This window comes from Leucopleurus acutus, assembly GCF_964270905.1.
Source record: "Leucopleurus acutus genome assembly, chromosome: 4".
NCBI classification, from domain to species: Eukaryota; Metazoa; Chordata; class Mammalia; order Artiodactyla; family Delphinidae; genus Leucopleurus; species Leucopleurus acutus.
Window position 1 is genome coordinate 136,758,109 of NC_139146.1, and position 12,095 is coordinate 136,770,203.

Sequence of the window (12,095 nt, forward strand, 5' to 3'; positions counted from 1 at the left end):
GTGTTTCTGTGGTGAAATAACCAGAACTTACTTTGGTTTGTGTCTATTATCTTTTCCTGATCTTGTTTCTCAAAGACAGGACCTCTCTCCCTCTGTCTGTCTGTCTGTCTCTCTCTCTCTCTCTCTCTCTGTTTTTACTAATTTTTGTATAGTACAGAACGCCGTGTCTTAAACATAAGGATGTTTCATTTGACGGCAGTGATCAAAGTTTGGACCAAAACTATGCTCACAGTTGATTATCAGCTCCAATGGGGAGAGCGTTAGCACAGGTAACACAGAGCTGCCATTGAGATCAAATAGAAGAACTGGAAAGGCAAGTCTAGAAACAATCCTTTGATAGTAGGTGGTTATCTTGAACCAGTGGAACAACAATGAGATTGCTGGGATGGCAACCCCTGTCTCTGTGTCCCACAAGTGAAAAAACAATGGAGCAACCATGAAAGAAGTAAAGCAAAAGCAAAGAACTACTTTCTGGTCAAGGAAGGGCACAGGGATACCCAGAGCCCAAGAATAATTCCTACGGGGAAGAGTGGAAAGTGAATGATTTCCAAAATGTGATGTTAATTTTTACTAGTTGCAATCATAGGACTAGATAAATCATAGACACTTTGCTACTTTATTCTTCATATGTGTGTTTTCTGTGTGTGGCTGGGTCTATCATAATGAGTCCCTATATGCTTATATTTTACAGAATGTTTTCCCCTTTCAATTTTATTTTACCAAAATCTGTTGGGTCTCCTGTGAGGTATATTATTATAAGCTTTGGAGCCATAAAAATCTCCACGGAAGGACCAGAGCTCCAACATTCACAGACATCATGGAAATCTCTCTGAAGATACATTTTTCTTAACTTTAAAAACTTGGTGCCTCTTTGTTTAGTTTTTGTAAATTCTGTATTGTTTGTTTTATCCAAATAATACACGACCTAGTTCAGAAAATCAAATATTACTATAAGGCTTATCATGGGAAGCAGCAGCCCCCTGCTTCCTCCCCTCCATTCTAATTTCTGCTTCCCAAAGGCAGTTGCTTCAGTTCATGAAGTTGTTTTCTCTTATTTATCTCCATAAACTGCTGTTCCTCAATATTTCAATTGTTCGATTCTATAAAAGACGAGGATTTAACTCACACTGCCTCTCACAAACACCCCCCTCCACACACCGCCTCTCTTTTTCTCTTCGCATACTCTCAGTAGAACTCAATATATCACAAATTATGATTTTGAAGGTATTGCGTATTTACATGGCTGACTTTTGCGTAGTGCCTCACAGTTTAGCTACGTAGTATACTATGGTTATATTTCCTTTCTTGTATAACCTTCTGTTTTCCCTGGAATTTATAACTGCCTCTTTTTTTTTTTTTTTTTTTTTTTGACGGTACGCGGGCCACTCACTGTTGTGGCCTCTCCCGTTGCGGAGCACAGGCTCCAGACGCGCAGGCCCAGTGGCCATGACTCACGGGCCCAGCCGCTCCGCGGCATGTGGGATCTTCCCAGAGCGGGGCATGAACCTGTGTCCCCTGCATCGGCAGGCAGACTCTCAACCACTGCGCCACCAGGGAAGCCCTAACTGCCTCTTTTTTTAATTGGTGTTATCTCTGTATCTACTTTCAGTCTATCCTCAACCCTTCTGACCGTTTACAACTTTCACTATGATCAAGTACATCAAATATTCTATTTTTTATTATTTTCTTTTTTTCTCTCTCTCCCTCTTTCTCTCCTTCCCTCCCTCTCCTCCCACCTCCTACTTCCCTCTCTCTTTCTCCTTCTCGCTCTCTCTCTCTCTCTCTCTCTCTCTCTCTCACTCTCTTTCTTTCCTTCGGTGTCTCTCCTGAAGGCTTATATGCTTTTGTGCCAATATTCTTCTGTCCTACATTTTCTTGGTCTGCTGCTTAACTGAAGTCATACAACTGCCCTTCACCATCATTCTTGGAATATTTCACCCCCTTCTGTGTTGCATTATCTGTTTTTCTTGATCCCTCCTCCTCTTCTTTCTCAGCTTAGTCCCTTAAATTGGTGGAGCACATCCTCAGAGCTTCTTAAGAAATGGTGCACAGGAGACTGTTTTTATGTAAATGATTTTTGAAAATGTCTTTATCCTAACATTTGACTCATAGTTTGCCAGATGTAGAATTATAGTCAAGAAAACATATTCCGTCCAAATTGTAAAGGCATTTCTTCACCATCCTGTGGCTTTCATACTGCTAAGTCCAGTGACATTTGGATCTCCTACTCTACGTGTGTAACCTGTTTTTTCCCTCTGAGAGCTTTTCACATCTTCTTTTATCCCTAAAATTTCTTGATGATATACTTTAATATAGCCCTTTTCCATTCACTATGTCTGGTACTATGACTTTTTTTTTTTTAAATTTGGAACTGTGTCCTTAAGATATGTTCTTGTATTATTTTTTGATCATTTCTCCCTTCCCTTTTCTCTTTTTTTTAAACTTTCTGGAACTTTTATTCATCATGTATCAGACCTCCTGGATTGTTCTCTGATTTTCGTATCTTTTCAATTTTCCATATCTCGGTCCTTTCGTTCTACATTCCGTGAGATTTTCTTAACTTTATGCTCCAACTCTAAAATTAAACATTTTATTTTATTTATCACATTTTTAATTTCCATAAGTTCTTCCTTGTTCTCTGATTTACCCTTTTTCGATCTAAAGCTATTAATTATCATTTTAAAACTAAGTTTTCTTGTACTCCCTGCTTTGTCTCTGTTTCTCCTAAGCACCATTTTTCCGTATGCTCATTTTATTTTTCTTTCTTTCACATTGAAAGCTTTTCTCACATGTTCGTTTAGTTAAAGGGTGAGGCACGGTAGTTGCTCTGTGCGCTTAGATAGGGCTTGTCAAATGTGGAGCCTCACTGTAGGGGGATTGAGCTAGAACCCAGCCACTTCACTAGGCCAGCGTCTACAGATTTTTCCCCCCAGGGCCAGTCAGAAAAGACTCCCTCAACCTCGTTACAGAGAGTTGTAAGACTAGAGGCCGGCTTTCAGGAGCTGAGCAGAGGAAGGGAATCGGCAGGTGGCGGTGATGGTGAGGGGCATCTCAGTAAATACTTTGTAGACTTTCACTTAATTTCCCTGTTTTGTATGGCTCCTCAGCCCACCCTCAGCCAGGGCTGGGCTGCGGGATTCCAGAGCTTTGTGGCTTCACCTCTCCCGACTCCTTCTTCCAGTCTGGGGTTGTGTATCTGGTCCACCTCTTCATGAAACAGAACTTTAGCCAGTTTTCCTTTTGTGGGCACCCCACACCTCCCACCCTGGCATTCAGAGGTGCTTCTGACTCCTGAGATTGTACAGCATCCTTTAACTTGACCCATCTTGCTTTATTTCTGGCTTCCCCCACTGCCGGATTAGATTTAGCTTTCCCTAAACAGCTCAGTCGTTCACCACTCAGCCATCTGATTTTCATCTTCCAGAATTCTGTTGACACCCTGGATGGCTATTTCCATCCCCCACCCTCTTTGTTTTTGGATGCTTATGTCATTTTTATTACTTCATTGTCACTATACCAGGGAGTTGGAAAATCCAAGACAAATGTGGATGTTCAGTCTACCAGAGGCTTCCTTGGCGGCTTTCAACACCTTTCTATCTGAATAGCGAATACTGTCCGATATTGAAATTTATATGTTACAGCATATTTCACATTATTGCGTCTAACATTTTGGGCTTTAATAGAGCGGATTTCATGAATGCTAAAGTGCTCTCTTGACATAAAATGTACATGTCAAATACATGTGTTCAGAAAGACAGCAGTGTCAACATGACCATCATGCTATTTTAGAATAAGATCTGGTGGTTATAACCATTGAGTAGTTTTTAGAATCTTGAAAATATTGAATTACTTCAAGGACTATAGAAACAATTTAAGTTCCATGACCCTGACTAAGCCAATAGCATCTGGCAACTCAGATGCAAGGTAAAATATTGACAGAACCCTCATCACTGACTTAATCCAGGGCCTCCCAGCTGAGGGGAAACCCGTGGGCAGAAGCACTACCAAATTCCAGATAATAAATGAAATGTTCCAATTCATGGGCATAATAGGTCATTTCCATCCACATACTGGCATATTTTGAAAATCCTGATTGATATTGTCGGAGTCTTAGAAATATGAGGCTAAGAGTAAACAGCAGAAAAAGAAAAGTTTTCGGAAAGGAATTCATTTTATAATAGTACTGTGGAAGAAAGAGGTTTTAATTAGCCCCCTATGAGAATACTCTTTAAACGTTTTGTGGGATGAGAATATTCTTATTTACTGAGGGAGCTTACAACCCATCAGACCGTGGTTCTGAAACTTTTGTGGGCCTAAGAATCACCTGGAGGAATCGTTCAAGATACAGGGGATCAGATTCCACGGCCAAAGATGCACAATCAGTAGGTCTACGACGAGGCTTGGGAAGGTGGATGTTAATAAGCAATCCACCACCATTTTCTGTTGGAGAAATAGTACATAAGATAACTGGAACTACAGTTAAAGCAACCTATGTTTATTTCATTGCTTAGTATTTGCATGTGCTTAAATTATTGTCCGTGGAACTATAAATTCTGCAAGGTCTCCGACTTGTATCGTTTGAAGTAAGATGGAAAAGTTAGGGTACTCTGCGCTTCCTGGATTTCTTTTTCTTTTTTAGGATAGAGTGATTTTTTTTTTGCGGTACGCGGGCCTCTCACTGTTGTGGCCTCTCCCGTTGCAGAGCACAGGCTCTGGACGCGCAGGCTCAGCGGCCATGGCTGTGAAAAAATATATATATATATCATCTACAGTGTCTGGCAGTCTAGTTGGGGCGATGAGAAGGCTTATGAAACAAGTAAATACAAGGCAGCAAGTGGTTAAGTGCCATCTTACTAAATTCTACATTAAGGCTCATGGGCAGAGACAGGTGAGGGTCAGGACTGCCGGGACTGGAAAAGAGAAGCCTCCAAGGGGGAGGTAAGCCTTGAGGCAGACCAAGAATAAGTAGGAGTTGGATGCGTGGAAGGTGGTGGAAAGACATTCTGGCGCAGGCAAGGGGTTGTTCCTTAAGAGATGATACAGATCCTGGCCAGTCTGGACGGAAGGTTACCCTTGGAGAATAGTGAAGCGAAAGGCATGGGAGAACAGCTAGTGGACCTTCTGCTATTTGAAGTAGGAGACAGTAAGAATCTCGATCTGGATGTGGCATTTAAATTTGAAGGAGAAACAGACACAGCAGCATTTAGAGGAAAGGAATAACAGAACCTGGTGATTGAATATATGATGAGATGAAAGGGAAATGAATCAAATATTTATGACCATAAGGTTAAATATTAGGGTAGTATAATATTTTCTGAAAGATGATAAGCATGTCATATATACATCGAAATATCAAAACTTATTTGTATTTAAAAGCAACTCAAACAGTTGTTATTATTTATCTTATTCTGCTGATTTGTTTCTCTCATTGGCCAAGGTACAGGTTCCATGCTCTGCAATAGGGTGAAGCAAGCACATAGCACTTTTTTAAAAGTTTGTGCTAAATTGAGCCACAAATAGCTTCTCCTGTGTTTTGTAGTTGGGCTTTTTGTTTTTACAAGGATTTAGTCTTCAATAAATTCCTATTATTATGAAAATAGTTGTTTTCATTAGAGTAGTAATAGGCTATTATATGTTCCTTTTGCTTAATAGTTCTATCATAAGGATTTACTTGGTCACATCTTACCTATTACTCGAAAGTCCTGTCTAAAGGTAGCCAATCATGCGAGAATATCAGAGGCGCAGGATTCCAAGCTTTCAAACATAGTACGTCATCACTCATTAACTACTCATGGCAACTGTGGACTTTTCTTTGAAAAACAAAATGCTGTTTTCCTATACAAAGATAGTGTATTGTATCTTGGTTGCTGAGCAAGTTTCTATGGAATGCATCTGTTTTATGATACCAAATGGTTTGCCTCTGACCCAGTGCGTACAGAATCAAAATACCTTTCCTGAGTTAGTTACATTTCTAATACATTTTCATGATTAGTTAATATGATTCATGAGCTTATGCAGCTTATCTATACATTTTCATTTACTAAGGAGTAAGTATTGACTCCATATAGTATCCAAACTGATAACTCTCATGTATTAATATTATGATTTCCTAGAAGACGTTTTATCAACATACCTGCACTCCCTAATTGCTTTTGCATCCGACACATTTGAAAGTGTGTTTGGGCTTCTTTTCTGCACTGGGCTCCAGCCAGTTCATACAAAGGACTTTAATGAGCTTGCTAGGCCACCAATGCTTGCAGTGCCAAGCTGAAGGGAGACAGTGGTGCAAGGAAAAAGTCATCTCTGGGTGGAGACAGCAGTGCACCTGAGGCCACTGCTAGTGTTTCTAGTGCCTGGGTGAGAATCGGGAAATGGTCACCCCCTCTGAGAAGATGGACTGAAGCTGCAGCCCCCTTGCACCCTCCACTGGACACTGTTGTGCTATTCATGAATTGCACAACCACAGGCTGGGGCTCTGGTACACCTGCTCATTCCCTAAAAGCCACTAAAGCGCAGAGCAGAGAGTCAGCTTGTCAGGTCCGTGCAGTAAGAATCCAAGTACCCTGTGCCACGAGGTACCATGCTGTGCTGTCCCCGAGGGGCCTGGAATGTGAAACCATCAGGTTGAAGGGTGACCAAAGGCCGTGGAATGCAGGGTGGTTCACATCTGACTGTAGAGCAGCCTTCAGGACAGACAATGCTAGTTTCAATATCACTTCTTACTAAGATTTTCCTTGCTGTGGCAGAAAAGCCCCGAGAAAATCATTTGGCCTCTCAGAGCTGTGACGGGTGTAGGTGTACCAAACTCGAGAGCGGAACTGCCAATAGAAATATCATACAAACCACAAATACAAACCATGGAATTTAAAAATTTCTATTGGCCACGTCACAAAAAGCCCAAAGAAACGGATAAAATTAATTTTAATATATATATGTGTGTATTTTTAAAAAAGCAAATGAATTGACTATTTAAGCCAGGCTTTTATTTTTATTTTTTGTCCGTGCCACACAGCATATGGGATCTTCGTTCCCCAACCAGGGATGGAACCCGTGCCCCCTACAGTGGAAGCGGGGGAGCTCTAACCACTAGACCGCCAGGGAATTCCCTTAATCTATTTTTATTTAGCCCAATATATGAAAATATGATGTCGAAGAATACAAAAATTGTTAATGAGATATTTGACATTGTTTTCTTCATACCAAGTCTTTGACATCGGGTGTGTCTTTTACACTTACAGCACAACTCAGTTTGCAGAGGCCACGTTTTGGGTGTTCAATAGCCACACGTGGCTAGTGGCCAGGTGTTGGACAGGGCAGGTCTGAAACAACAATAGCAAAAGTCTGCTGTGTGATCAGAAAGGCGATCGGCAGGACCAGAGGTGAAGCAGGATGAAAATGTTTTGGCTGTTTCAGAGCCGCTGATTCTTTATGTCAACTCTTAACAGCTCTGTGACCCTAAACTGGACAGCATAGACTGGACAGAATAGACTGGTGCCTCCCATTGCCCTCCCGACATCCCGAGAGCCACACACAGCAGGCTCTGTGTCCTTGTCATTCGAATTCACCTGCTCTGCGTGGCCCACGGCCTTCAGATACTTCCACAGCCGTTTGTTACCCGGGGCTTCCCTTATTCATTCAAACCCTATTGTCAACATATAACATTTGCGAGCAGCAGCCTTGGGGCCATATAAACATCCTGCGGTGGGTCAGGAGCGCCTGACCTCCTATTAACATGTCAATGAGAGTGGCTGGTGCTCTGGGCTTGTTTTCTAGGGTTTTGATGAGCTTCATTAATTATGTTGAGAAAAAAAGGTGTGCAGCTGGAGAAGAACCCACTTAGCTCCACGCAAACGTGAATAATTGGACAGTTGACAGAGTGTTAAATTGGCGGTCTAGTGAGAGGAAACTCGTGAATAACCACAATTCCCCCGAACGCCACAAAGCAGGTACAGTTCTCTCGCCGGCCACCTGCACCTTCTCTGGACTTGAGAACCGGCCAGGTGTGAGCTCACGTGAGATCAGTTAGGGCGCTGCCCTGGCAGGTCAGGAGGAGACGCAAGAGGGAAGAGATATGGGGACATATGTTTATGTATAACTGATTCACTTTTTTATAAAGCAGAAACTAACACACCATCGTAAAGCAATTATACTCCAATAAAGATGTTAAAAAAAAAAAAGAAAAAGAGAGTGGACTCTGGAGCTAGGAGGGATATTCACATCCTGCTCACCTCTTCGTTACCTGTAGGATCTTGGGCAGATTACATAAGCTCTCTCTGAGCTTTAGTTTTTCCATCTAGAAAATGGGGACTATAATAATAGGATTGTTATGCCGATTCTATGTCTTAATTTATGTATAGCATTTAGAATAGTATCAGACCCATAATATGTACTATATGCATTTTCTTTAATGTAAAACATTAATCATATCATAAGCTTTTCATACCTTTTTAATCCTCTAGGAGAGTATAACTGTGTTTCAGTTTTCCTCTAAGCTAACTTCATTCATTCATTCATTCATTCAGTAGGCATTGATTATATACCTGAAATATCTAGATATTGGGCATACAAAGATGGAAAGATTCTGGGAGAAACATATTATCATATATGTGAAAATTATGTGGACAGGGACTGCAAACAAAATGGCAAAAGTGTATTAATATTCTCTTTTAAAAACCCACTATTAGCAAGTTTTAAGTGCTGATAAAAAGAGTTTTCTTTCATCCTGGCCACGACAAGATTGTTCCTCCTGCAATTACCTCTGTTTGAAATTAAAATTACTTGTCATATTTTAACATACAATATGAATATGTATACTTTTTGTTCATTTCTGTTAAATGAGCAAAAACTCCTCAACAGAAAATCTAGCTACTTCCCCATCCCTTACCTTAGAAGTCTCTTAGACTATTTGAGGCCTGATTATTTCTAGAATCTTACTGTATGGCAAAAATCATTTGTCTTTGTCAAAATCAGAAGCGTAAAAGGAGATGGGATTTAATTCAAAGGAACACTTAGAACATCTAACCTTCTTGTGTATTAGGAGCAGGTAAACAAGTATTCCCCAAATAATGAAAACTATTATTACTTTAAAACTGCTTTTTTCTTTCTCTCTCTCTCTCTCTGGGGAGTTGGTTAGAGTAAAACAGGCATTTTAGTAAAACGTTTAGAACTTAACTCCAAAATAAATAAGAGCTCTATTGGAAATTTTACTATATTAGTTCTCTATCTATATGTAACACATTACACCAGCAATTCAGCAGCTTAAAAGAACAAGCAGTTCTGAGGAAATCCAGGAGCAGCTGAGCTGGGTGGCTGTGGCTCAAGATCTCTTATAAGGTCACAGTCCCATTGTCAGCTGGACCACAGTCATGTGAAGGCTGGACGAGGGCTGGAGGATCTGCCCCCCGGGGACTCCCTCCCATGGCAGCTGACCGGAGGCCTCAGTTCCTCACTACATGGATCTCTCCACAGGGCTGCTTGAGTGTTCTCAAGCTGGCTTCCCCAGAGTGAGTGATTGAGGAAAGAGCAAGGAGGAAGTCACCATACATTGTATGACATCGCGTTGAAGTCACAGACCTTTGCCTCTTCATTATTCTATTTCTTTGAGGCAGGTCAGTAAGTCCAGTCACCTTCTAGAGGAGGGGAATTAGTTCTACCCTCTGAATGGAGTGTCACAAATTTGTGGACATATTTGTGGACACAATAATTACCATGAAAGGCTTTTGACATTTCATAAGGTGCTTAAGTGGTACTGGCACAGAGATGCTTAGGGTGGGGAAAACTGAGCTGGCAAAGATGAGCAGACTCATCTGGTGGGTATGTGGGTGGGCGTGGTGTCCAGAGTCGGGGAGGGGAGGGGAGGGAGGAGGCCGGAAATCGTAGGCTCCAACACGCCAGAAATTTGCTTCTCTTTATTTTGCAGCCCTGGTCCTAATATCAAATATGCCTTGTGGCAGAGAATTAATGTAGAATTCTGAGGTCCAGTGCGAAGAAGCCTTTGCTTTTATTTAAAGCAGGCAATACAATTTTAGAAGACCTAGCACCCGAGCTAGTATCTCGTTGACGCTAAACCCAACCTTGTTAGTTACGTGATTTTTTCACTTCTGCTTTAAGAATTCTTTCCCTCATCTTTTCACTTGAAGGCATTTATTGTTTCTGTCCTGTGGCTTCTATCCTATGGCTTTCTATCCTATGGCTTCTATCCTTGCCCTCATCCTCTGTGCTGTGTTTCCTACTGAAGTATTTCTCCCTGAAAGCCATTTCGTGCTGATGCTGCAGTTCCACGGCACCTCAGAGTTCCTCCAGTACATCCTTCGGTTCCTCTGTCTTCCATCTTACGACCTGGGTGCTGCCGTTAGTCACGTTGTAGTTTCCTATTATTGCATATTACAGGGGCCAAAGCCCACAGTGCCCCATGCTGTCCACTTAGTCATCTCTCTCCACATTTGTATTATTCACAGCAAGATGTGTGCATGCAAATCCTTTAAGTCCTTCAGGCTTTTCTTTCCATTTCCCCTTCAAATATGAATCACCTAGCAACATTTCCTGAGGACCAACTGCACACGAACGAAGCTATATTCCCGTTACTGTGAGCATCACAAAGGATGTAAAAGGCACGGTTCCTGCCCTTAAGAAGTTTATCCTCTAGTAAAAGCTGGATTTAAAAAAAAAAAAATTTAAGTAATAACAGCATACAGATTCTTATTTATATTCAATAGAGTGACATGTTGTCCAAGTTACAGTGATGAAATTCAAAGGTTATTCTTTTGTATACCTTTTAAAAGAGAAAACTAGCTGTCTTTTGGATTAAGTAAATGCATGTACATTGATGAGAAATACTGCTACAAGAAAGTCATTCAGTGGGGTTGACTTCCTGGTATTGTAAATACATTCCACCCAATCTGATGAAAAATGTGTTTTTGAAACCAAAATAAAGCAAGCATTTATGAATAATCTGTATACCCTATTAATGTAATATATAATTAGCTACAACTAGTAGCTGAAATATAAGCAGAAGGATAACTTGTTCATGTTCTAGTTTTTCTTTTGTTTTGAAAGACATCAGCCGTGTGCTTTGATGTACTTTTTTTTTTTTTTTTTTTTTTTGGTACGCGGGCCTCACACTGTTGTGGCCTCTCCCGTTGCGGAGCACAGGCTCCGGACCCGCAGGCTCAGTGGCCATGGCTCACGGGTCCAGCCGCTCCGCGGCATGTGGGATCCTCCTGGACCGGGGCACGAACCCGTGTCCCCTGCATCAGCAGGCGGATTCTCAACCACTGCGCCACCAGGGAAGCCCGAAAATTTGTATTTTTAAAGGCTTTTGTCTTACATACACTAGATTACTATAGAAACAAGAATTGGAAAGTATCAATCAGGCTCTTCAATCTGTCTTCACTTTGCCATGTTTCCCACACCAACATGGGATTGAAATACAGTCATCCCTTGGTATCCAAGGGGAATGTTTCCAGTACCCCCCATGGATACCAAAATCTGAGGATGTTTCAAGTTCCTTACATAAAATGGCATAGTATCTGTATGTAACCTACCCACATCCTCTCTTACACTTTAAATCAACTCTGGGTTACTTATAATACCTGCTACAATGTAAATGCTATGTAAATAGTTGCTGCGTGGCAAATTCTTTTGCTTTGGGGAACTTTCTGGAATTTCTTTTCAAGTATTTTTGATCCATAGTTGGTTGACTCCGCAGATGTGGAACCAACCCACAGATACACTGTAATTAGTTCTAACAGTGACATGTACAGAAAGACCATAGCACAGTTCAGTGTGCCCCACCCATTTCTGTGACTCTCTCTGGATCACACAAGATTATTTTAAGTAATAAAATGTCAGCAGTAATAAATATAATTAGGAAGGAAATTTGGATAAACCTATGCACAGGAAAAGACTTATTTTGGAATCTTTTCCTCTGAACTTTTTTTTTTTTGGTCAGGATTGAGTTTCTTTTTAATACCAGTGCTGTCACTCAAGGAGAAGGAGAATTTATTTGTATCCTTTATCCTGTTTTGATTTTGAGGGAGAAATCTTACAAATTCCTTATCCGATTTCTTTAGACATGAAGTCAAAAAACCAAAATA

General features: G+C 41.0%; 1 protein-coding gene across 1 annotated transcript in view; it reads left to right on the plus strand.

The window, feature by feature from the left end:
• Positions 1–12,095, plus strand: part of MAML3 (mastermind like transcriptional coactivator 3) — a 429,469-nt gene that overhangs the window by 255,542 nt on the left and 161,832 nt on the right. The window lies entirely within an intron of this gene.